Genomic DNA, 23226 nt, shown 5'->3' with positions numbered 1-23226 from the left:
CAAAGAAAAGATCTCTACCACTGAAAGTGTAATGTGTTTTTCTATGTCCCATCTTCTCTTTTTTCAAAGGAATTCTCCTGAATTATGTACTTAGGACTCTTAGTTTTGAATAGAGCCTACCTTCTAATCACTTTGTGAACTGCAATTAGTTGCTGCAGGTTGGTACCCCAGGATTATAGAAAGATTAAGGGAAGCTATAGTCAATAATAATAATTAAAAAAAAAAAAAAGACCTAATTGAGACTTTATAATCTGAAGTCCTGAAAGAACATTAAAAAGGGAAATCTTTAAAGAAAGTATGGAGAATTGTTTTAAACATTTTATGCAAAAAAACAACAACAGTATGTCATGATGTGGCTTATTTGAGTGGTTCTATGACTCAGCAGATCTTCTGTATTAAAATATTATTATTATTACTATTATTATTATTATTATTATTGTTTAGCATGATGGTAGACATATAGTTTTCCAAAACTCTATTTCTAAATTTAGAAAAAAGAGAGCCATGTGGTAAAGTAGTGTTATTCCAGGCACAAAAAGAGTGGACAATTTAACACGGCACCTGGAATTCTGATTCTGGAAATTATAGCATTGGATTTAGTATGGGACATCTACAAATTTGAATGCTAATGACAATCAGCTAAAATATTCTTATAAAACTTTACCATTTACAAAATGCTTTCACGATTTCTAAAAGAAAAGGCAACATAAATATCCTGAATCTTACTTATTAATGACAAGTTGCATTTTTTAGAATTCTGGTCAAGATGGTGGAGTAGGTAAACACTGTGCTCACCAACTCTAAGGACCACATCAATTACAACTAAGCTACAGAACAACTATCACTGAGAATGCCCTGAAGTCTAGCTGAACAAAACCCCTACAATTACAGACATACAGACGAAGCCACCTCAAGATTAGAAGGGGCACAGACACAGAATGGGCTGGTCCCACACCTGCATGTGATCATTAAATATCGGGAGGGATATCTCAGCTGCAAGGTAGCCCCAGGAGGAGGAGTGAGAGGTTTCAGACCCATACCAGACTCCGTAGTTCAGGGTTCCAGTGCTGGGGAGCAAAGACCCCGTAACTTCTGTTTGTAAAAACCAGAGGAGCCTCTGCCTGAGTGAGATGGAGAGCAGCTGCACTCCCAGGCACCCTCTTAAAGGGACCGCACATGGACTTACTCGGTATCGAACTCACTCACTCTGAGCTCCAGTGCTTGGTCAGTGGCTTGAATGTTGGCAGGGAAATATGAGGAGGAACTGAATTGTCTGGTGTCCAGGCGAGTGCTGGAAGGATACCTTTCTCACAATGGAGGAGCTGGCGGAAGTCACTGTTTCTTTGTTGAGCTCTCCCCCCTTCCTGTGTGCAGACTCGCCAGACACCATATCTGAGTGTACAACAAACTGGCTATCAACTTTCATCTGTCCCATCTTAGTAATTCCTGGAGACTCCACCCTACCCTACTTTTAGGCACAACCAAGCAGCTTCCAGTGGCTTTTCTGTACAACCTATCTTAGCTCATGCTTTAGAATTTCATAAAATCTCTCAAATGTTCACAAAACCCAAACAAGCAACATTTGGTTTCAGCATGTCCTGTACCTCTGGCTGAGTAGCCCTCAGACCAGCACTAGTGGCAGCCAGCCTTGATTTGCAGATTGTCCTCTCATGGCACATCTAAGCCCAGTGCAAGCTGCAGCAATCTGCAGATTGACTTGTGGTTCATACCAGCTGGACCTAGGAGGAGCACAGGCTGTGGCTAAACTTGGCCGACAGCGGGTCCCCTCCTAGGAGACCCCAGGGTTGGGTCACCTGACAGACAGCTTCAGACCAAGCTGGAGGATAACCCGGATGCCTCCAAGGATGACAAATCCAAAAGACAGACTGGACAGGCACCAGAGCCCCACTAGGGCTAACCCTGCTCTATAGGGTCAGCCCTTGCACCACAGCTCCTCCACTGTAGTCATGGCCAGACCTTACAACCAAGTAGCCTGAGGGTCAATCACTCTCATTGATGTGTAAACAGCAACCAAGGCTCAATTACAACATAGGCCACAGAGAACTCATACAAGGGACACACCTGGAGCACCTGGCTCTGATGTCCAAGAAGACTGCACCACTGGGTGCCACCAGACACCTACTATATAAGGCCTCTCTACTAAGACCAGGAGGCAGAGCAGACCTAGCTAACACATAGAAACAAACACAGGGAGTCAGCCAAAATGGGGACACAAAGAAACATGTCCCAAATAAAAGAACAGAACAGAAAAAATAACTAAAGAAAATGGAGACAAGAGATCTACCAGATGCAGAGTTCCAAACACTGAAATGAAGAAGACATTACAGGGAATCAACAGTAGATTAGATGAAGTAGAGGATCAGATCAGTGATTTAGAAGGTAGCAGAAAACACCCAATCAGAACAGCAAACAAACAAAAAAAAATAAGTCCAAAAAATAGGAGAGTTTAAAGGGCCTCTGAGACAACATCAAGTGTATCAACATTCACATTATGGGGGTACCAGAAGTAGAAGAAAGAGACTGAGAAGTTGAAGACCTATTTGAAGAAATAATGACAGAAAACTTCCCTAACCTGGCAAAGGAATTAGATATCTATCCCAGGAAGTGTGGAGAGTTCCAAATGAGATGAACTCAAAGAGGCCCACACCAAGACATATCATAATTATAATGCCATAGGTTAGAGACAAAGAGAGAATCTTAAAAGCAGTAAGAGAACTGCAGTTAGTTACCTACAAGGGAGCTCCCATAAGACCATCAGCTGATTTCCCAACCCAAACTTTGCAGGCCAGAAGGGATTGGCACAAAATATTCAAAGTGAAAAGCAAGGGCCTATAACTAAGCTTACTCTTCCCAGCAAGGCTATTGTTTCAAATTGACACATAAAGAGCTTCCCAGACAAGAAAAAGCTAAAGGAGTTAATCATCACGAAAACAGTATTACAAGAAATGTTAGAGGGATTTCTTTAAGAAGAATGAAACAAAGAAGATAAAAAATACGAATAATAAAGTGCAATATCTACATATCTACCAATAATTACTTTTAGTGTAAATAAATTAAACACTACATTCAAAAGATAGAGTGGCTGAATGAATAAGAAAACAAGACCCTTACATATGCTGCTTACAAGAGACTCACTGCAGTTCCGAAGTCACACACAGACTGAAAGTAAAGGAATGGGAAAAATATTTCATGAAAATGGAAACAAACAAAAAAGCTGTGGTAGCAATATTTATACCAGACAAAATAGACTTTAAAAAAAGCTATAACAAGAGACAAAGAAGGATCCAGTATCCCACTTCTGGGTATTTACTCGAAGAAACCCAAAATGCTACTTTGAGGAGATGTGTGCATGCATATGTCCACTGCAGCATTGTTTACAATGATCAAGATGTGGAGGCAGCCTGGGTGTCCATCAATGGATGAATGGATAAAGAGCAGGTGGTACATATACATGTGTACAATGGAATATTGCTTGGCCATGGAAGGGAATGGATTCTTGCCATCTGAGGTGGCATGGATGGACCTGGAGGGTATTTTGTTGAGTGGAGTGTCAGACAGAGAAAGACAGATGCCACGTGATTTCACTTATGTGTGAAATCTAAAGAACAAACTAAACAAATAAAACAGAAACAAAGTCATAGATACAAAGAACATTTTGATGGTTGCCAGATGGGAGGGGGTTGGGGGTGTGTAGGAAAGAAGGGGGAGAGATTAAGAAGTACAAATTGGTTGTTATACGGTAGTCATGTGGATGTACAGTATAGCATAAGCAATATAGTCAATAACATTGTAATAACTATGTATGGTGTTAGATGGGTACTAGATTTATTGGGGTGATAGATGGGAGGCTGATTGGGGTACAAGGCGAAAAAGGTGAAGGAAGGAAGAAGTACACACTGGTAATTAGAAAATAGTCATGGGTGTATAAAGTAAAGCACAGAGACTATAGTTGATAACTTGATAATAACTATGCATAGTTCCAGGTGGGTACCATACTAATCAGGAGGATTACTTGTTAAATTATACCAATGTCTAACCACTATGCTATCCACATGAAATTTATATAAAATAATATTTAATGTCTAAATAAAGTGTAAAAATAAATAAATAAATAAACGCGTTTTTGTTTGTTTGTTTTGATGATCCTATTTTAGTCCTCTACTTATAAGCAGAAGGTTTAGCATGGTTAATTAACTTGTCCTAAGTTGTACAGCTTGTAAATGTTAACATCAGAAATCAAACACAGGTCTTAAAGTGAGTAACAACTTCTACTGCATTAGAAGCTGCAAAACTGAGAATTTTTTTTAAATGTGTTAATTTGCATTAAAATAACAAAACTAAACTTATTACATGTTAATATAATAACATTTATAAGGACAAAATAAAACTGTGCTGTCTATAATAAAATGTATTGAGAAGTGTGACGTTATTTTACAGTTTGTAAATCTCTTTATTGGTTTAGGAGAAGGCAGCTGGACATATCTTTGGCATCTATTCTGGTAGCCTGTGGAAAAGCTCACTGTATAGTCATGTGAGAATGAAAGTTAAAAAGAAATAACACCTTAAAATTACTAAGAAATTAGTTTTGACCTTGCATATCCCTGAAAGAATCTCAGGAATGCCCAGGTTTTGATTCAAAGATCTCTAGAGCCCTGGGTTAGAAGATCTCTATAGTTCTTTCCAATTTTGTAATCCTAAATTTCACTTGGTGATTTACATCTCTAAAATCAGGCTTTTGCTTCATGGGTATGATCAGAATGTTACTATTATTATTATTATTTGTAAGACATTTTGAATCAGCATTGAATACAGCCTAAAAGGAAGACAAGGAGAATTCAGGAAACTATAGTAATAAGAAATACACAATAGTGATAACGGGAGTGCAGAGTAAAATAGATTCAAAGCCAATCTAAATAGAATCAGGCTTACCATTGAAGCTGAACTGAATACAGATGGCATAAATGCATGATTGGATATTGATTAATTCAAAGTCACCAACAAGAGGCTGACGGATGATTAAATATTTGTCAACGTTAGTCCAGTACTCTGACATCCAGCTAAGTGAGGACCACAGATATTTGCTCTGCCTTGCTGTTAGAACTCTCAACCTTGTTTTATTAGAAGATATGCTAAAATAGTTGTAAATCAAAAGAAAGAAATGGCTCTAAAAAAGATACACCGGCCAAACATCTCTCACCCAGGATGAAATCATATGTTTTAGTACAAAAGTCCTTGAACAAGGGACAGAAGTTTCATGTCCTCTACAAACTACCTGTGAAATAGAGGTAAGTAGCTTAATCTCTCTAGGCCTTCATTTAATAATTCTTGATGAAGGAGATAAACAGAAAGATATCTAACATTTTTAAAGTCTAATACATAATTAACAAATAACAGAGCAGAAGACATTATGAAATATCTGATTAGTGTTACTAATTTTAAATAGCAAAATGTATTTGATACCCTCATTTCGAATGAAGAGGCTCTGACTATTTTATCATTATTTTTGGTATAGCTTTAAAATATTTTAAAAATACATACTGAAGAATATTTGAACTATTGTAAGAATAGCTTGGTTTCCTTTTAGGAACTGAAAGTAAGAGGCAAGTGATCAGTTTAGAAATATAGCATTGAGAATTAGAAGAGTATAAAGTGGGACATATGTCCTAGGTAAGGGAAAGGATGTAAAAATGTCTAAAAGAGTCAAAAACAATCTCTGTACTCAGTCAACAAGCACACATAGCCAAATAAAAACAAAGTAGGTTCTCAGAGGAATTGAGAAATTATGTAGAGAGGAGATCACACGGGAACTTGCAATTCCTGAGGCCTAGAGCAAGGAAAAAGGATAGGGAACATGGGAGATGTTTCCAAGAAAATGTTTCCAAAAAAGAAATGAAATGAACTGAAGTAGAAGCAATGATCTACATCATAAATCAATCATATAAATATCTTGAAATTAAAGAGAAGAGAAAATGCAGTCCAAATTATTACTACATTTTAAGAAAAATAAAATAAAATACAGGCTTTTACTTCCTTTATTTCTGGTGGCCAAGACATGAAAACGACCAAAGTGTACTTCCTTAGATGGATAAAGAAGATGTGGTTTATATACACAATGGGATATTATTCTGCCATAAGAAAAGATGAAATACTGTGTTTCCCCTAGCCGGACAATCAACTCTAATGCGTCTTTTGGAGCAAAAATTAATATAAGACCCGGCATATATTATATTATATTATATTAATTATATTATATTATATTATATTATATTATATTATATTATATTATTTATATTATTTTTTATTATTTTATATTAAACACCTGGTTTTATATTATAGTAAAATAACACTGGGTCTTACATTAATTTTTGCTCCAAAAGACGCATTAGAGCTGATTGTCTGGCTAGGTCTTATTTTCGGGGAAACACGGTAGTACCATTTATGACAACATCAATGGATCTTGAGATTATTATGTTAAGCGAAATAAGTCAGACAGAAAAAGCAGAGAACCATATGATTTCACTGATATGTGGTATATAAAACTGAAAACAACAAAAGAACAAGGCAAACAAAAGAAGAAACAAAAATTCATAGACACAGACAATAATTTAGTGGTTACCAGAGGTTGGAGGGGCAGAGGGGTGGTAGATGAGGGTAAAGGGGATCAAATATATGATGATGGAAGGAGGACTGAGTTTGGGTGGTGAACACACAATGTGATATATAGATGATGTATTATAGAATTGTACACCTGATATCTATGTAACTTTATTAACAATTGTCACCCCAATAAACTTAAATTTAAAAAACAAAACAAAACAAAACCGAAAAACATTCTTAAGCCATAGCAAATTTTGATTTGTAAAGATAAATAGATCTAAGTCATCCATATAGAAAAATGAATAAGTGACAGGTTAGTTTCCAAACTCTCCTCTGCAGAAAATAGTGGAGTAATGCCATAGGATTTAAAAAGAAAATGTTAAAAATCAGAAATTTTATACCACTTCAAGTTATTTTCCATTCATGCAGAAGACTAAAAGATGTCCTTAGATGTATATGGTCCCAGAAACAATGGCACTAATAAATCTTAAATTACAAATAGAAGAACTGACTCTGGGTGGTGAGCACACAATGTAATACATAGATAATGTATTATAGAATTGTACACCTGAAACCTATGTAACTTTACTAACCACTGTCACACCAATAAACTTAAAATTATTATATATATATATATATATATATATATATATATATATATATATAAAATTTAACTCCCAAAAAATCAAGAAGTAAATAATACTTTACAATAAAAAGAAAAAAGTCATATTAATGGATTAACAGAACTTCTTATTCTGTTGGGACGCTAAAGACAAGAATCAATTCTATAGCCTAAAGTGTGAAGTGTGAGCTTAATCCTGTAATACTTCCTTCAGCTTGTTTTTGTTGCCCTTGTTCCTTTCTCTGTACCAGGAAATATCTCTTAAGCAAACATCCTTCATCAAAAGTGCGGATAAAATCTTTTTCCTGAGTTGACAGAAGCTTAAAGCATGAAATCATGCTTTTTTTCTTCAGGCACCTGCTAATAATACTTAAAATATACAATTGAGCTACTAGACTCAGTGAATTATTAAACCAAAGTTTTGTTTTGTGTGCCTCCTCAAAGTTATTAGTTTGGTTAGAGAAACAGAAAGCCATTTTAATAACCAACAAACTTAATTATTTTTTGATAATTAAAATATATATTAAATTACTTGATTTATTGTATTGCTTTGATTTTAATTGAGAAATAATAATAAATCATTTAGGATATGATATTGTGTGTGATTTAGCTCCCTTTTCATATTCTCTTGAATCTCAGACCAGTGATGTTCCTTCAGTAACTGTGTAATATTCAGCATAAAAATAAACATGTATATACAAGAATAGTATATTTAAAAGTATACCTAAAGTATATATATATATATATATATATATGTATACGTATATATATAATACTAAAAATATTGAGTTATTTAAATTCTAGATAACTTTTAGTATTTTTAATGTACATATTTTTCAAAGTGAAAATTTTGTTTTCTACATAGAAAACAAGAGTAAAAGGCCAATATTTGAATATAGAAAATAATCACAACTAAATAAGACTGCAAAACTATAGCTAAAATATTAATAATAGTTTCCTCAACAACTTGGCATTTTTGTTTGTAAAAATTTATACCTTTTTATATTTGTCAAATTTTTCCCAATGAATATTTATTTTATTATACAAGAAATGCATTCATGAATATAGTATACGAGATGTGATCAAACAGCATGGTGAATGTTTAAATGGAAAAAAAAAATATTACAGTAAAAGACTCATTGTCATTAATCCCCCTCAAAATACTCCCCCTCACTTTAAAGACACTTACTCCATCCTTCTTGCCACTTTCTGAAGCAGTTCTGGAAGTCGTCTTCCATGAGTGTCTTCAGTTGCGCTGTCATGGATGCCTCATGGTCCTGAATTATTTTGACTTTGGGGAAGAGCTAGAAGTCACACAGTGCCAGATCCGGTGAATAAGGTGGATGAGGACACACAATAATATTTTTATTTGACAGAATTTTCCATATACCAGAAGTGATGTGTAACACGGAGCATTGTCATGATGGAGGATAATTGAAGGCACACTGTAAAATACACCTTCTCTCAACCGTAGTTCGCACCTGACTGATTGCACCCAACACGTTGAAATTTGTCACACACACTGTTGAAAAGGTTTAACACGCTGCTCTCCATGTTGAAGATCCCTGCCTTTCCGTTGATGGCACTCAGTAGCAGCATTCACCATATTTCTTTTTTATCACAATGGAAAGGCTCATCACTTCTGGTATATGGCAATTTCTGTCAAATAAAAATATTAAGGTATGTCCTCATCCATCTTGTTCACCGGATCTGGCATTGTGTGACTTCTGGCTCTTCCCCAAAGTCCAAATGATTCAGGACATTGAGGCAGCCACAACAGCGCAACTAAAGACACTCACAAAAGAGGACTTCCAGAACTGCTTCAGAAAGTGGCAAGAACAATGGAATAAGAGTGTTCAAAGAGAGGGGGCATATTTTGAGGGAGATGTGGGCATATTTTGAGGGAGATGTGGGCACATTTTGAGGGAGATAAATGGCAATGTGTCTTTTATTGTAATACATATATATGTACATATATATATATATATATATATTTTAATTTAAACATTCACTGTACTTTCTGAGCACACCTCATATTTTGTCACGTTACTCTATTTCTTGGCATGCTGGGCATAGTAGGCATTTTGGGACATGACCTTAGGGCTCTTCACAGATATTTACTTGGGTTGTTGTGTACACCTTTCTCCTCAACTAAACTGCAGCTTCCTAAAGAACAAATCTGGTTTGCCCCTGACATTGACAGGGCCCGTGATATGAGGATAAACGCAGGCCCACATATCATATGTCTTAGTATTTAAAAGTATAAATAAAACTAACAAACCTTAAAAGAATATGCTCTATCCTGTTACTTTAGCAAATATACCTCCCTAATGACAAAATATATATATATATATATTTGCCAAGTTATTATGTTCAGAAGACTGAATTAGTAACATATCAAAGATAAATAAATTTAGCTATCACTACACATGTGTGGATGCTGTGTATTGGATAAACTGCTGCTAGGATGCTTAAATATATATACACACATACATTATATACATATATGTACATATGTACATGTGTAAACATATATATATTCATAAATTATTACATGTCTATTTCACGAAATATATTTTCTTGCCTTCATCAAAATCACTAATCCTGGTAGCAATAATCAAGATTTTCACATAATGATCTAAAGAAATAAAATCTAATTATCCAAATTATGGGAAATTTTAATTGACTATGTAATTAAATTGAATGCAAAAATTGAAAAACAAAAATATTTTCATATATATTTATTATGTTAAAATATTCAAAATACTCTGGTAAAATAAAATAGTCATTAATGCACATCAAAAACTTTTAAAAATTATAAAGATGAGCTTAACTTTATGAAAATTTTATTTAAAATAATTATATTTATGAATGTAGAACTATCCCCAAGTCTTTAGCCAGTGTCCATCTACTTACCCAGTAAAGAACTGGTATTATGCTTTAGGAATATTACATCTAGACCTACATTTACTTAAAATACAGAGACATATGAATTGTCAAATATTGAAAAAGTTCCTCAGCCAGAATGTACAAAACTTGTAAAAAATATGCTTATGTCTGAGTACTTCAAGGATCACAAATTGGAGAAAAAAGAGATTCAAGAAAATGAGCACTTGGCATTCCTGGGAAACAGTACTTCATATATAAGAATATAAAACATTTATGTTATCTGAAAGAAAATACTTTTTTAATTAAATTTATTAGGGTGACAACGATTAATAACATTATATAAGTTTCAAGTGTACAATTTTATTAATACGTCATGTGTGTACTGCATTGTGTGCTCACAACTCGAAGTCTAGGATTTTGAAAATTAATTAATTTGTATTTTTTAAGTGCTTCTACCGCCCAGATTTTCTCTGTACTCTGAAGCAAGATGTCAGCCTTTGACATTGGCAGTGGTGCCACCCATAAATCTTCAAAACATTTAGATGCAATCACCTTTTTCTTCAAGAACAAGTGCCAAGATATGTAGTGAAGCTTTTCTTAGGATCTGAATGGTGTCAATCATGAGACCAAATGTTTAAGATTATGGGTGTGCTGAGCAGAAGTGTCTGTATTCTTTAATAAATTCATTTTTTTTTTATTCAAGTCCCCCTTATTTGTGGAGCTCTTTTGCACTGATCTAAACCCAGTATCTGGGGTAACCATATCCTATCCACCTTGCCCACACAGTTATGAGCACAGCACCACATAGAACATTAAGTGCTCACTGACTGTAAGATTTTTTAAATTAACTTGAAGTATAATAATCAAGAAATTGATAAAGGCATACACTGAAGAGGGTCTTAAACATGTATTATGATGCTTTTAATAAGAATCCACCAAATAAATGAGTAAACTAACTTGAAGAATGTAATTAAGTATTTAAGATTAAGAAAGAAGCAAAACAAAAGGGGATACACAGAAGATACTCCCTTCTTTAGAGTATAGGCTATGAATCAGAAAGTTTCCATCTTAAAAATAATTAAAAAATAAATCATTAAAAAAATCATTACAAATTAATAAATATTGGAAGCCCTTTTCAAAAGCAAATCCAACTTCACTTCTGAAAGCGACTCAGTTTGCACTATATGTGTAAAACATGCATTATTTTGTGAATCCAAAGCTTGTTTCTTTGTTGTGCTAGAAATGTCTTGATTTTTATAAACATGGGATATTCTTTAATATAATTGTGCTACTAAGAGAAATTATGAAATGTAGCCTAATAGTTATTAAGAAAAAAAAAGTGTTTTTTACTGTCAATTTCTTGAAGCATGTATCAGGCAATGTCACTTTACTGTGGTCATATTTCAAAATATCTCTATTTTTACTCCAAAATAAGAAACAACTCTGTAAGGTATTGTGTACCTCAGGATGATTTCACTGAAACCAGTGCAGGGTTTCAACAAGGCAATCAAATCCTTCAGAGACTCTTCTAAATATGATTCTTGACCTGTAAGGTATTTTATATTCTCTTAAAAGAATACCTGACAGAAATAAAATATGAAAGGATTTCCTTGTTAGTCCCCAAAGACATGCAGTAGATCTGATTCAGTTTCAGTCTGCATCAACAAAAGGTATTGATGGAAATACTATAACTTGGTATATTCCACATTGTTACAGTTGACAAAAATAGTTTAAGGGCAAAAAAAAAAACAAGCTAGAAAAGTTTAAATTTCAGTAACGCATTGTGAACCTTGAAAATTAAAGTCATAAAGTCTGTATTATGATAATGCCATCTTTGAAATTTTATATACAGAGGGTAACAAAAACCGTATACACATTTTAAGAAAGGAAAAAACTGTATTAAAATTGTAATACTCAATATATAATGATAACAAAAGATGAATATAAGTCATATGTAAACATTTTTTTTGCACACCCGGCATGTACGTGTGTGTGTGTGTGTGTGTGTATATACACATATATTATACATATTGTGTGTGTATATATATATATATATATAGTATACATATTGTGTATGTGTATACTATATATATATAGTATACATATTGTTTGTGTGTGTATATATATAGTATACATATAGTATATAGTATACATATTTGAAGAGATGTTATCTATGCTCAAGCTATAGTTTGCAGTAATCAGATGTGTCTGGACATGATGGTAACCACTTTGAGAACCTCTTATAATTGCAGAAGTCAAATGTGACTTGTATTCATCTTTTGTTATGACTATATATTGAGTATTACAATTTTAATACAGTTTTTTCCTTTCTTAAAATGTGTATACATTTTGTTGGCAGCCCCTGTACGTGTGTGTAGATATTATATATAGATTTTTTTTTTTTTTTAAGTGAATCATTCTCAACATTTTTTTTAAGTGAATCTGAATTACTTAAATGGATCCAAACACTACCTTTTTTAGGAATTAGGTTTTATTATAAACTCATAATTTTTAGTGCCATATGATAAAATATTTTTCCTCTGCTGTATATTCACCTCAAATTCCAGTTAAATGACTGGTAAAATGCTATTCTGTCAGTCTTTCTCAATAATTAGAACATAGATTAGTTTTTCTGAAAATTCTGAAACTGATAGGAATTAAAATTTTCAGAACCACTGCAGTTTTCAGCTAATTTATATTTGTGTTATTAAGGCTTATTCTGAAAGATAGAGCCTTTCTGCTACAACGAGTATTTTCTATAAAGTGGATTAGTCATTTACAACTGGTAAGTAGGAATGATGTCATTGTGATGTGGAAATTGCATTGGTTCATACATGATATTCCCTAGCACTTTAGTTCTTTGTGACATGTAACTGCTCCATGCAGCAAGCCATGAAAGAATTTTATGTGGTGCACACTGATCCCACAAAGGAAAACTTTTCTGACTTGAAAATTATTACATAGTTTGCTGTGATACTTGTGTACTAGGTGAAATGGTAGCCCCAAAAATATATGTCCACTTTCTAATTCCTGGAACCTGTAAATATTGCCTTATTTGAAAAGTAAAAAAGAAAAAAGTATTTGCAAATGTAATTAAGGATCTTGAGATGAAGGTAGTATCCTGGATTATCTGCATGGGTCTTAAATCCAAAGAAAACTATCCTTATAGTAGAAAAGCAGAGAGAAATTTGAGACAGAAGAAGAGAAGACATACAGGGGACAATGTGAAGATGAAAGCAAAGATAGGAGTGGGCCAACCACAGTAAAGGAATGCCAACAACCACCAGAAGCTGAAAGAGGCAAGAAACAGAATTTTCTCATGAGCTTCTGGAGGGAGCACTGCCTTAACAACACCTTGATTTTAGATCTATGACCTCCAGAACAATGAAAAATAAATGTTTGTTGTTTCAAGCCGCCAGTTTATAGTAATCTGTTATGGTGTTGCTTGTAAAGTAATTAACCTTGTAATTTTTATTTTTGTCTCCATAATAGAACAACTTAACTCAAACCCTTCTCACCCATCCTTTCAGAGGTAACATTTTTATCTTTTACTAGTTTGGTTAATAAAGTCCTATATGTACTGTAATATTCATGCTCATTAGGAATTTCATATATCTCTGTAACTACATCAGTATATTTATAAGGAATGTTCCTACTTCAAAGTTTTACAGATTTTTAGTGGCCTTGCCTATCCTTAATTTTACTACAAAGCTCCTTCATTTTTAATTTGAGATTTTGCAAAAGAGCTCAAAACTTTTTTAGGACTTATTAATTTGTGAGATAATAAAAATGCCTATACTTTCTGTGAGTAGATGCCCCATGAAAAATCTTCATTAAAAATTATACCATAAACTGTCAATGATTTAAAACCTTTTCATAATTTCGAGGATCCATAACATCACAGAGGCAGAGACTTGATGATCATTTTGAGTAACTTGCAGACGATGCCAGAAAACTCTCTATAATATTTCTATTAGATGGCCATCCAGTAACTGAAGGTTTCTATTAAAGAAAATTCAGAACTTTACAATAGAGCCCACTGAAGTTAGAGTCTTATACCCTCATGTGGTTTCTAAATGACAACTTTTGATATATCTTTAAAACTTACTTTTTAAATTTTACTTTCATTTATACTTACATTTTTTTCTCTGAATTTGTATATTTAAATATATTTAAAATAGTCCCTCTTTGGGTAAAATAAAGCTTATTAGGGTGAGTAAGAGTTGGTATAGTGAAAATAGAGAGATCGAGGAGCAATGAAATACTCTAAGGAGCTTTGGAAAGTAAAACTATGATCTGGATAAATGAACCCAAATAATCATCATCTGATGAATACATAAACAAATGTGGTTGTCGTGCAGGGAGGCCTGCAGGGTCTCTGGTCCCGCTCCCCACATAATGCAGGATATGGTGAGGCCAAAAAGGAACACCCACGGAGCCATAGGTAGGGGAGTCATACCACTACGGTCTCACTGGAGGCTGGGTTCGCTGGGCGTGTGACCTGCTGTCCGTTTTGTCTGCAACCCACCGACGACTCTCTTTCACTATCCTCCACTCCCCTCGGCTCTCCTCCGTAGCCGCAGCAGTTATATTAGCGGCTAATTGGCTAACTGGCTACAGCTGACGGCCAATCAGCCACAGCTGACGGCCATCTACTACCCGAGCCAGCACTCCTCCACGTGAGGCCGAGAGCCTGTAAACTACTTTCTGGGGCTCTGTCCCCACACTCCACCCCTACAGGTTCTCGCCTCACAATCTAGGTGACAAGCGTCTTCCGCGACGGTCCCTGTGCGAGGAGCCTGGGGGTGAATGCAATACCCTGGACACAGCCAGGCTCTCTGGGCACAGCCAGGGCCCCTCAGGGCACCACCAGTGCCTCTGGGCACGGCCAGACCCCCTGGACCTCCCAGGGTACCACCTGTCTTCCCGGACACAGCCAGGGTTTCTCAGGGCACCACCAGTACCTCTGGGCACGGCCAGACCTCCTGGACTCAGCTCAGGGCACTGCCACTCTCTCTGTGCCTCTCAGGGTACCCTGCTGGAACAACAGCGACTCACAATCAAGGTGCTTACATATTCTCAATGGCGGCCAGTCAAGAGACAAAAGCAAATATCCCCCAGTTCCACTAACAACAGTTCCCAAACAAACAGTCAAGTGGTCCATTAAATTAGGGATGGAAGGCAATTCCCCCTAGTCCATAGTCATTTGCCAGGTCCCATCTGGCTTCTTGACAGGCCATACTGGGGAGTTAAAGGGACTGTGCGTTGGCCTCACAATATGTGCCTTCTCCAATTCCAATATTGTACGACCGATCTCCTCCTGTCCTCCTGGCAGGCGATACTGTCGCACTGTAACCACGCGCCAGGGCTGTGGCAATGCTTGAGGAGGGTGGTGAGCATGCCCGCGTGTCACCGCTTTCACCACCCGGATCCGGAGACGGAACTCTCCTACCGACGTCTGTAAGCTGAGGCCATGTAGCACGTCCACCCCTAGAATATACTCCGGAACGGGGGAGACATAAACCTTGTAGGTACGAGGAGGGAGCCTTCCTATACCCAGTGGTAAGGAAACGGCTTTCACAGTCACAGTTTTTCCCCCGTAGCCATCAATGCAGACTGCTGGTCCGGGGAACAGTACTGGGTCCCCATAAACGAGACTGCAGTCAGCACCAGTGTCAACTAGAGCCAAAACCCTCTGTACATTTGAAGGGGACCAACGTATGGACAGTTCCACGTGGGGCCTCCGGTCCCTGCTCGTCCCCTCTGACCGGGTACCTTGGCCCCAACCCTAATCAAGCTGAAAGGAGTCGGCCTCAAGCGGCTGTATGAAGTCCTGGAGGGACACGGGTCGCGCTTTCCCAGACGCCTCCTTTATGTTTCTCCGGAATTGTTGTTCCGGACGCAACTGTTTCCAAAGTTCAAGCAGGAGTGCATTGGGTTGCTGGTCTATTTTTTCCTGATCAACCCCTGCTGCCACGAGATCACGCCACATCTGTGCGCGTGTTACTCTCTGAGGCCCGCGACCTCGCCCCTTTACCTTTGGTTTGGGCTTCCAGATCTCAACTGTGCGGACCTCCTGTCTTAACTTCCTTCGCCTCCGGCTTTCAACATCCCTTAGGCTGGCCATGGCAGTTGTAACTTCATGGATCCGTCGCCCTACATATGGTGTAAGAATAGCAACCAAGGATCCAAAAGCACTCGCTGGTGCAGTGTCCAAAACCAGATCTCTCATGCTGGCAGTAAAAAGCTCGTCATCTGGGCCCTGCATGTTGAGGTTAAAAATAGCATGTCTCATACCCATTTCACGGATTATTTGCGTAAGTTCTGTATATGACTGCCATTGACTCACAGTGTCTGGCAGCTCGCCAGCCAGTTCCCATACGGTGCGTACCGCAGCTGTGAGCCACGCCATTAGAGAATGGTTGCCTTGGTTGTTGGCCAACCTATGGCAGTTTTGTAACCTTTGTCGCAGGGACGGATGCACTGTCACGAAGGCTAGCTTTTCCATCTCGCCTGGGGAGCAGAGAATGCTGTCTGCTCCCTCATCCCATAAACGTAAAAGCCAAGCTGAGACTGGCTCTCCAGGGCGCTGTCTGTACCGCCTCCCCAGCTCCTGCAACTCAGTGGGAGTGTATGGGGTGTAGGTCGTGAACTCAGTCACAGCTGGGTTGCCGGCAGCAACGCCCCCGGGGCCCAAAGGTTGCTCATGCTTTACCTTGTGCTTCATGATGGGCCGGGCTTGGGGGTTGGGAGGTACATTGTCTCCACTTGCTTCCTCTGCCTCAGAGTCTCCACCTTGGGGCCCCTGTTCTAACAGGCGGACCCGGGCTTCCAGCACGTCCAACCGGGACACCTGGTCAGGCACCTGGGCCCTTGCATTAAGCACATTTTCCGTGTTGAGACTCAAAGCCGTGAGGAACATCCAGCCCACGCGGCCAGCTGTAGCCTTCTCCTCCTCCGGCAACTGCTCAGCCAGAGCCTGTAGGGCCCTCTCCACGCTCGCCGGAGAGCCGTCCATGTCCTCCCACCCCTCCTTGGGGGTCCAACTCCTGAGAACAGTGGCCACTGGACACCATACACTGTGTGGGGGCCACACATCCTCCTGCCCAGAGTCAGATGCCATTCCTATCTGGTCGGAATCTTGCTCACCGTGCCAGGTGTCTGAGTGGGTGGAGGCCTCCTTGTAAGCTATCCACAAGCTTCGGATCCTAAGGCCGCAGCAGACCAACAAAAGGAGGACACCGCCTTCTATGCCCAAGAAGGTGGTGTGCCAGCTGGAGGCTCGAGTCTCCTAGGCAGAGCGCGCCTCCCGTTCCCGGTGTCGCTCCTCATGGGCCTCCCGAAGCTGGGCTCTCACACAAACAAACCGCTCCACCATGCTTCGGTAGGTTTTGGCTGGCACCATACCCTGCTCGCTGCACCATTTGTCGTGCAGGGAGGCCTGCAGGGTCTCTGGTCCCGCTCCCCACATAATGCAGGATATGGTGAGGCCAAAAAGGAACACCCACGGAGCCATAGGTAGGGGAGTCATACCACTACGGTCTCACTGGAGGCTGGGTTCGCTGGACGTGCGACCTGCTGTCCGTTTTGTCTGCAACCCACCGACGACTCTCTTTCACTATCCTCCACTCCCCTCGGCTCTCCTCCGTAGCCGCAGCAGTTATATTAGCGGCTAATTGGCTAACTGGCTACAGCTGACGGCCAATCAGCCACAGCTGACGGCCATCTACTACCCGAGCCAGCACCCCTCCACGTGAGGCCGAGAGCCTGTAAACTACTTTCTGGGGCTCTGTCCCCACAGTGGTATATCCATATAATGGAATATTATTCAGCAATATAAAAAGAATACAATATCAATGAGCCTTGAAAACATTATACTAAGTGAAAGAAATCGAACACATACACACACACACACACACACACACACACACACACACACACACACTGTCGTGCGGGGGACCCTGCACGCTGTGCCATTTGTCGTGCGGGGTGGCCTGCAGGGTCTCTGGTCCCATTCCCCACATGAGAATGCAGGATATGGTGAGGCCAAAAAGGAACACCCACGGAGCCATAGGTAGGGGAGTCATACCACTATGGCCTCACTGGAGGCTGGGTTCACCGGACGTGAGACCTGCTGTCCGTTTTCTGCCAACCGACCCACGACTCTCCTCTACTCTCCTCGGCTCTCCTCTGTAGCCGAAGCAGTTATATTAGCGGCTAATTGGCTAACTGGCTACAGCTGACGGCCAATCAGCCACAGCTGACGGCCATCTACTACCCGAGCCAGCACCTTTCCACGTGAGGCTGAGAGCCTGTAAACTACTTTATGGAGCTCTGTACACACACACACACACACACACACACAGATTTGATGACTCTGTTTTTATCAAATGTCCAGAGTATGTCAACCGGTGGAGCATATAGTAAATTAGTAGTTGCCAGGGACTGGAAGTAAGGGGTAATGCAGAATGACTGCTAATAGGTTTTTTTTTAGGTGATACAATTTTTCTAATATTAGATATTGGAGCTGCACAACTCTATGAATATTGTGGGGGCAGAGCTCCGGAAAGTAGTTTCCAGGCTCTCAGCCTCACATAGACAGGTGCTGGCTCAGGTAGTAAATGGCCATCAACTGTGATTGCATGGCCATCAGCTGTGGCTAGTTGGCCGTCAGCTGTAACCAGTGAGCCATTGGCCACTCATATAACTGCTGTGGCTATGCTAGCAGAGAGAGGAAAAAGAGTGGGGGCTAGCAAGAAGATGGTGGCTGGGCTGGCAAGTGTGGATGGCGGTTTGCGGACAGTGTGGATCCAGCCTCCAGTGAGAGTATAGTGCCGCCAGAGAGAATATAGTGGTATGAGTCCCCTGCCTATGGCTCCGTGGGTGTTCCTTTTTGGCTTCACCATGTCCTACGTTCTTGTATGGGGAGCGGGAGCAGAGACCCCGCAGGCCGCCCCGCACGACAATATACTGAAAACTACTAACTGTACATTTCAAAGTGAGAATTTTATGATATATGAATTATAGCTCAATAAAGCTGTTATAAAAGACATACAACACAAAACCAAAGAAAACTAAAACAAAACAAGATCCACATGGTATCAGCAGATATGAAAAAGTAAGCAGCGGGATAGCAAAGGGAATTTGGATAGACCTGAGAGCCTGAGAACCGTCATGTCACCTATAGATGGTACTATTTATTTATTTATTATTAGTTCCAGGTGTACAAAACAACATGTTGATTAGACATTTACCCACCTCACAGTGATAACCTCCCATTTGACACTGTGCACAGCTATTTTAATACCATTGACTATATTTCCTATGCTGTACTTTAAGTACATCTTGTGACTACTTTTTAATTATAGGTGACATTACATATTATTTTATATTAGTTTCAGGTGTACAGTGTAGTGGTTAAGCATTTATATAATTTATGAAATGATCTCCACAATACACCTAGTACCCAACTTATGGTATACATAGTTTTTACAATATTATTGACGATATTTCCCATATTGTATTTCCATCCCCATGACTATTTTGTGACTACCAATTTGTACCTCCTAATCCCTTCACCCTTCTCACCCATCCCCTACCCACCTCCCATCTAGCAACAGAATAAACAACAAAAGATACAGAGTACAAACTGATGGTTGCTAAATGATACTCTTTAAAAACTTGGCCAGCTAATCAGAGCACAGCAGCCAAAACTGGTTCAGGGTTGCGTGTGCATTCTGATTCAAAGCATGTGTAAGGATGCTGTGTAAAGTTTGTGGTGGAAGACGCTGGGCCTTATGGACCCTTGTAACCAATTAATCCGGTGGCTTTTCCAGAACAGTCCTACATTAAGAGAAGTTGTAAGATACAAAATCTAAATTGAGAAAGTTCAGCCAGAATTGAGAAAGAAAAAAAAAAAGCCAATAGATTTCAAAAGTACATGGCTATAATTTTTTAATAGCTATAACAGTTACAGAAGTTCTAGGGCTATGAAGTTAGGAATGCTATCTTGAAGTATCCTTTATGAGTACAGGAAAAAAGACTATTTCATTTGTACATTAAAAAAAATAGGATACAATTGTAATAAAGCCCAGGCAAATATATTTTAAATTAAACAAGAATAAGAGCAGAATAACTTATCTATAGCAAATAAAAGAACACCAGGGGGGGAAAATGACTTAGTAGTTCTAAACAAGCTAAAGAAACTTAATAAAATGATAGAATAATGAAAGAAAAACAAACTTTGGAATTAGAAAAATGCATATATGGTTTAATTGGAGAAGATAGACTTGCAAGAAATCTTATATAACTTAAAAATAATTAGAAGAAAAGAAACTATGTTAGAAATAAAAACTAAACTAGAAGATCTGTACTTAAGAGAAGTAGAAAATGGAAAGGAGGAAACTTTTCATCAAAAAGAAGTGAATAAGTAGCTACAAAGTACTTAAAAATATTGAGAGACAGAAGCCAACAAAATCAAAGTAATGAAATGTAATAAACACTAAAAACTATAATTTAAGAAACATTTTTCTAAATTGAAAGAAGACTTGAAACAAAATATTGAAATAGTAGACTAAGTACTTGGGAAAATCCACCCAGAAGAGCTAAAACAAGACATACACTGGTAAAGCCATTGGACTTTAAAAACAGAGACTTATTTTTTTCTTACAGGCAAAAGACCAAGTGACTTAAAGACAAGAAAAAAAAAATCAGATAGCTATCAGATTATTCAACCTTAACATGCCAGAAAACAATAGAATGATATATTTATTAAACTCAAGGAAAAAAATATGAGTCAAATATTTTATTGATAACCAAATTTATTTCAAATCAACACACTACAAGCTATTATGAACAACAACAAAAAATTACTGTTTTTTTCTAAAGAGTTTTTATAAGAGTGTATTTGATCCAAACTGACGACATATGACAGGAAGCAAGATCTCAAATGCTCCAAGAATATTTTTCTTAAAAAGCCCTTCACTGAGAGTAAGCTTCACACAAAGAAAACGACTGAATAAACATGAGCATTAGGCTTGGCAGCAAATATTAAGTATAAACCATACCTAAAATTAAATGATGGTTATATAATTTCTATATAATTAGAAAACAAACAACTATCAAAAAAATGGGGTGTCAAAATACAGAGAGTAAATGAAAAGCATTTAAACTCAGATTGTTATACTGGTATTAACTTAAAATAAAATGATATTTTAAATTAGATGCTGTGAGGAAACATTATGCATTTCTCTCTGCTTTCATGTTTGAAATTATTCATAATAAAAGTGTTGATAAAAGAGATAATGTTGAAGTTTGCATTTAAAGGGTCTTGCAATAAGCCAAACAGGAGACAACGCAGCGATAGTGAGGGGAATTGAAAGGAGAGAACCAATATATTACTAGATAGAATTGACAGGAGTTTGTGATCTGTGGAGACAAAAAGGACAGAGGTGCCAAAGATGGCAATGTCAAGGTTCTGGCTGAGATGACTTGGTAGACTGTGGATGTCATAATTGAGACATGAGACACATGAGGAAAACGGTGATGCAATGAACTTAGATGTGAGCACAGGAGAATAAATTTGGTACAGAAGGTGATGAGACCCATCTGGACATATTAAATTAACCAAAACCATCAAAGTAAAATGCAATAATTATCCATAATAACGTTTGACTTCTAAAATCAAATTAACAGTAAAATCTATCAAATGTCTTCAGAAATTATTCTCCCACTGTCTTCTCCTCTACTTTGGTTTGTAAAAAGCTTCTTTCTGTCAATCTTTCTTGCTTCCTTCTCTAGTCTTACATTTAAAATACATATATTGTTTTTAGCAAATGATTTGTGTCCTTATTTAAAAAATTCAAAATATAGTGGAAAAAAGTTAAAAATTGTTTAAAAGAAAAATAGCCTTTTAATTCTGCTCCCAAGAATCAGGGGACTTGAAGTTATTTTAATTATTTATCTTGGCATTTACTGTTGTATTTTGAAATTCCACCAACTCTGAATTTCTCAATTAATAGATTATCTATTGTCTTCTCATTAGGATAAATTGAGATTTAGTTCTTATAACTTATTCTATAATCCAGATACAATTATGTCACATTACTGTTAAATCAGTATTTGGTCCTTTCATTATTATGAATAGTTAAATATTGTTGCTCTTGAGTCAGTGCACTCTAATTACATTTTGTTTTCTTTTTGGACAAGTGTCTTTGTTTTCCTTAGTTTGTAATTACTACATTTTTTCACATTTTCAGTTTTCTTTGGTCCTTCTAATGTGCCTTTTCAAATCATCTAACAGGCTCTCATTTAAATTTTCTTTTAATACCTTTCTTTAATTGAAGTAAAATAGTGAATTCAATTATTCATGAGATCAAACATCACATATTCTATCAGTCTCTCCTCCAGCCCCCAAGAGACCTGGAGAGGCACAAAGCTTTCAAAGGCCTCTGCATAGCTGGGGATATTGCATCACCATAATTCTGAGAATTTGCACAGGGAGAGACAGCATATTGTAGGCTTTACAAGGAAGGATTTTGAAGCTAAATCTAATAGGGTTCAAATCCTATTTCTCAGGGAGTGTTAGGAGATATAAATGAATTAATATGTACAAAGTGTTTAGAGCAGTCGATTTACTAAGTTAATGATATGTAGTATTTTTAAATAAATGTTTCTCTCTGCATCATATCCTTGGCTACCTTTTTCTTGGCTACCTTTTTCTATTGTTTCGGTGGAAAAGATGCTACAGGAGCTTAAGGAAAAATGGGAGATAAATTGTTGAGATGCATGCTGAAACTTCTTTTTTCCTTATACTTGCTCAAAATTCTAGTTTAAAAAATATTTCAATCATATGATTAATTAAAATTGCAATTGTGTGGTTAAATCCATTTCAGTTGGGTAATTAAAGTACATTTTAAAATCTCAGAGAAATCGCATAAGGATTCCCTGCATCACAAAGCTAAAGCTAGATTAGTAAATTACGACACTGACGATTCTCAGTGATTAATGAGAACACAGCAGCAGGACAGTGGTCCCAAGTAATGAGCTATATTATGACAAGGAATGCGGAACCTCATACACAGGAAATGAGCCACCTA

At 37.6% G+C, this 23226-nt stretch overlaps 1 long non-coding RNA gene across 11 annotated transcripts in view; it reads right to left on the bottom strand.

Annotated features, from left to right (window-relative positions):
* Positions 1 to 23226, bottom strand: part of LOC109449577 (uncharacterized) — a 490477-nt gene that overhangs the window by 420682 nt on the left and 46569 nt on the right. The gene's annotated exons all lie outside the window — the stretch shown is intronic.

The sequence above is a fragment of the Rhinolophus sinicus genome, chromosome 17 (assembly GCF_057876585.1).
Source record: "Rhinolophus sinicus isolate RSI-liver-muscle chromosome 17, RSI-T2T, whole genome shotgun sequence".
In the NCBI taxonomy this organism is placed as follows: Eukaryota; Metazoa; Chordata; class Mammalia; order Chiroptera; family Rhinolophidae; genus Rhinolophus; species Rhinolophus sinicus.
The sequence above is the reverse complement of the archived record's forward strand: the minus strand, read 5'-3'. Positions and strand labels throughout refer to the sequence as shown.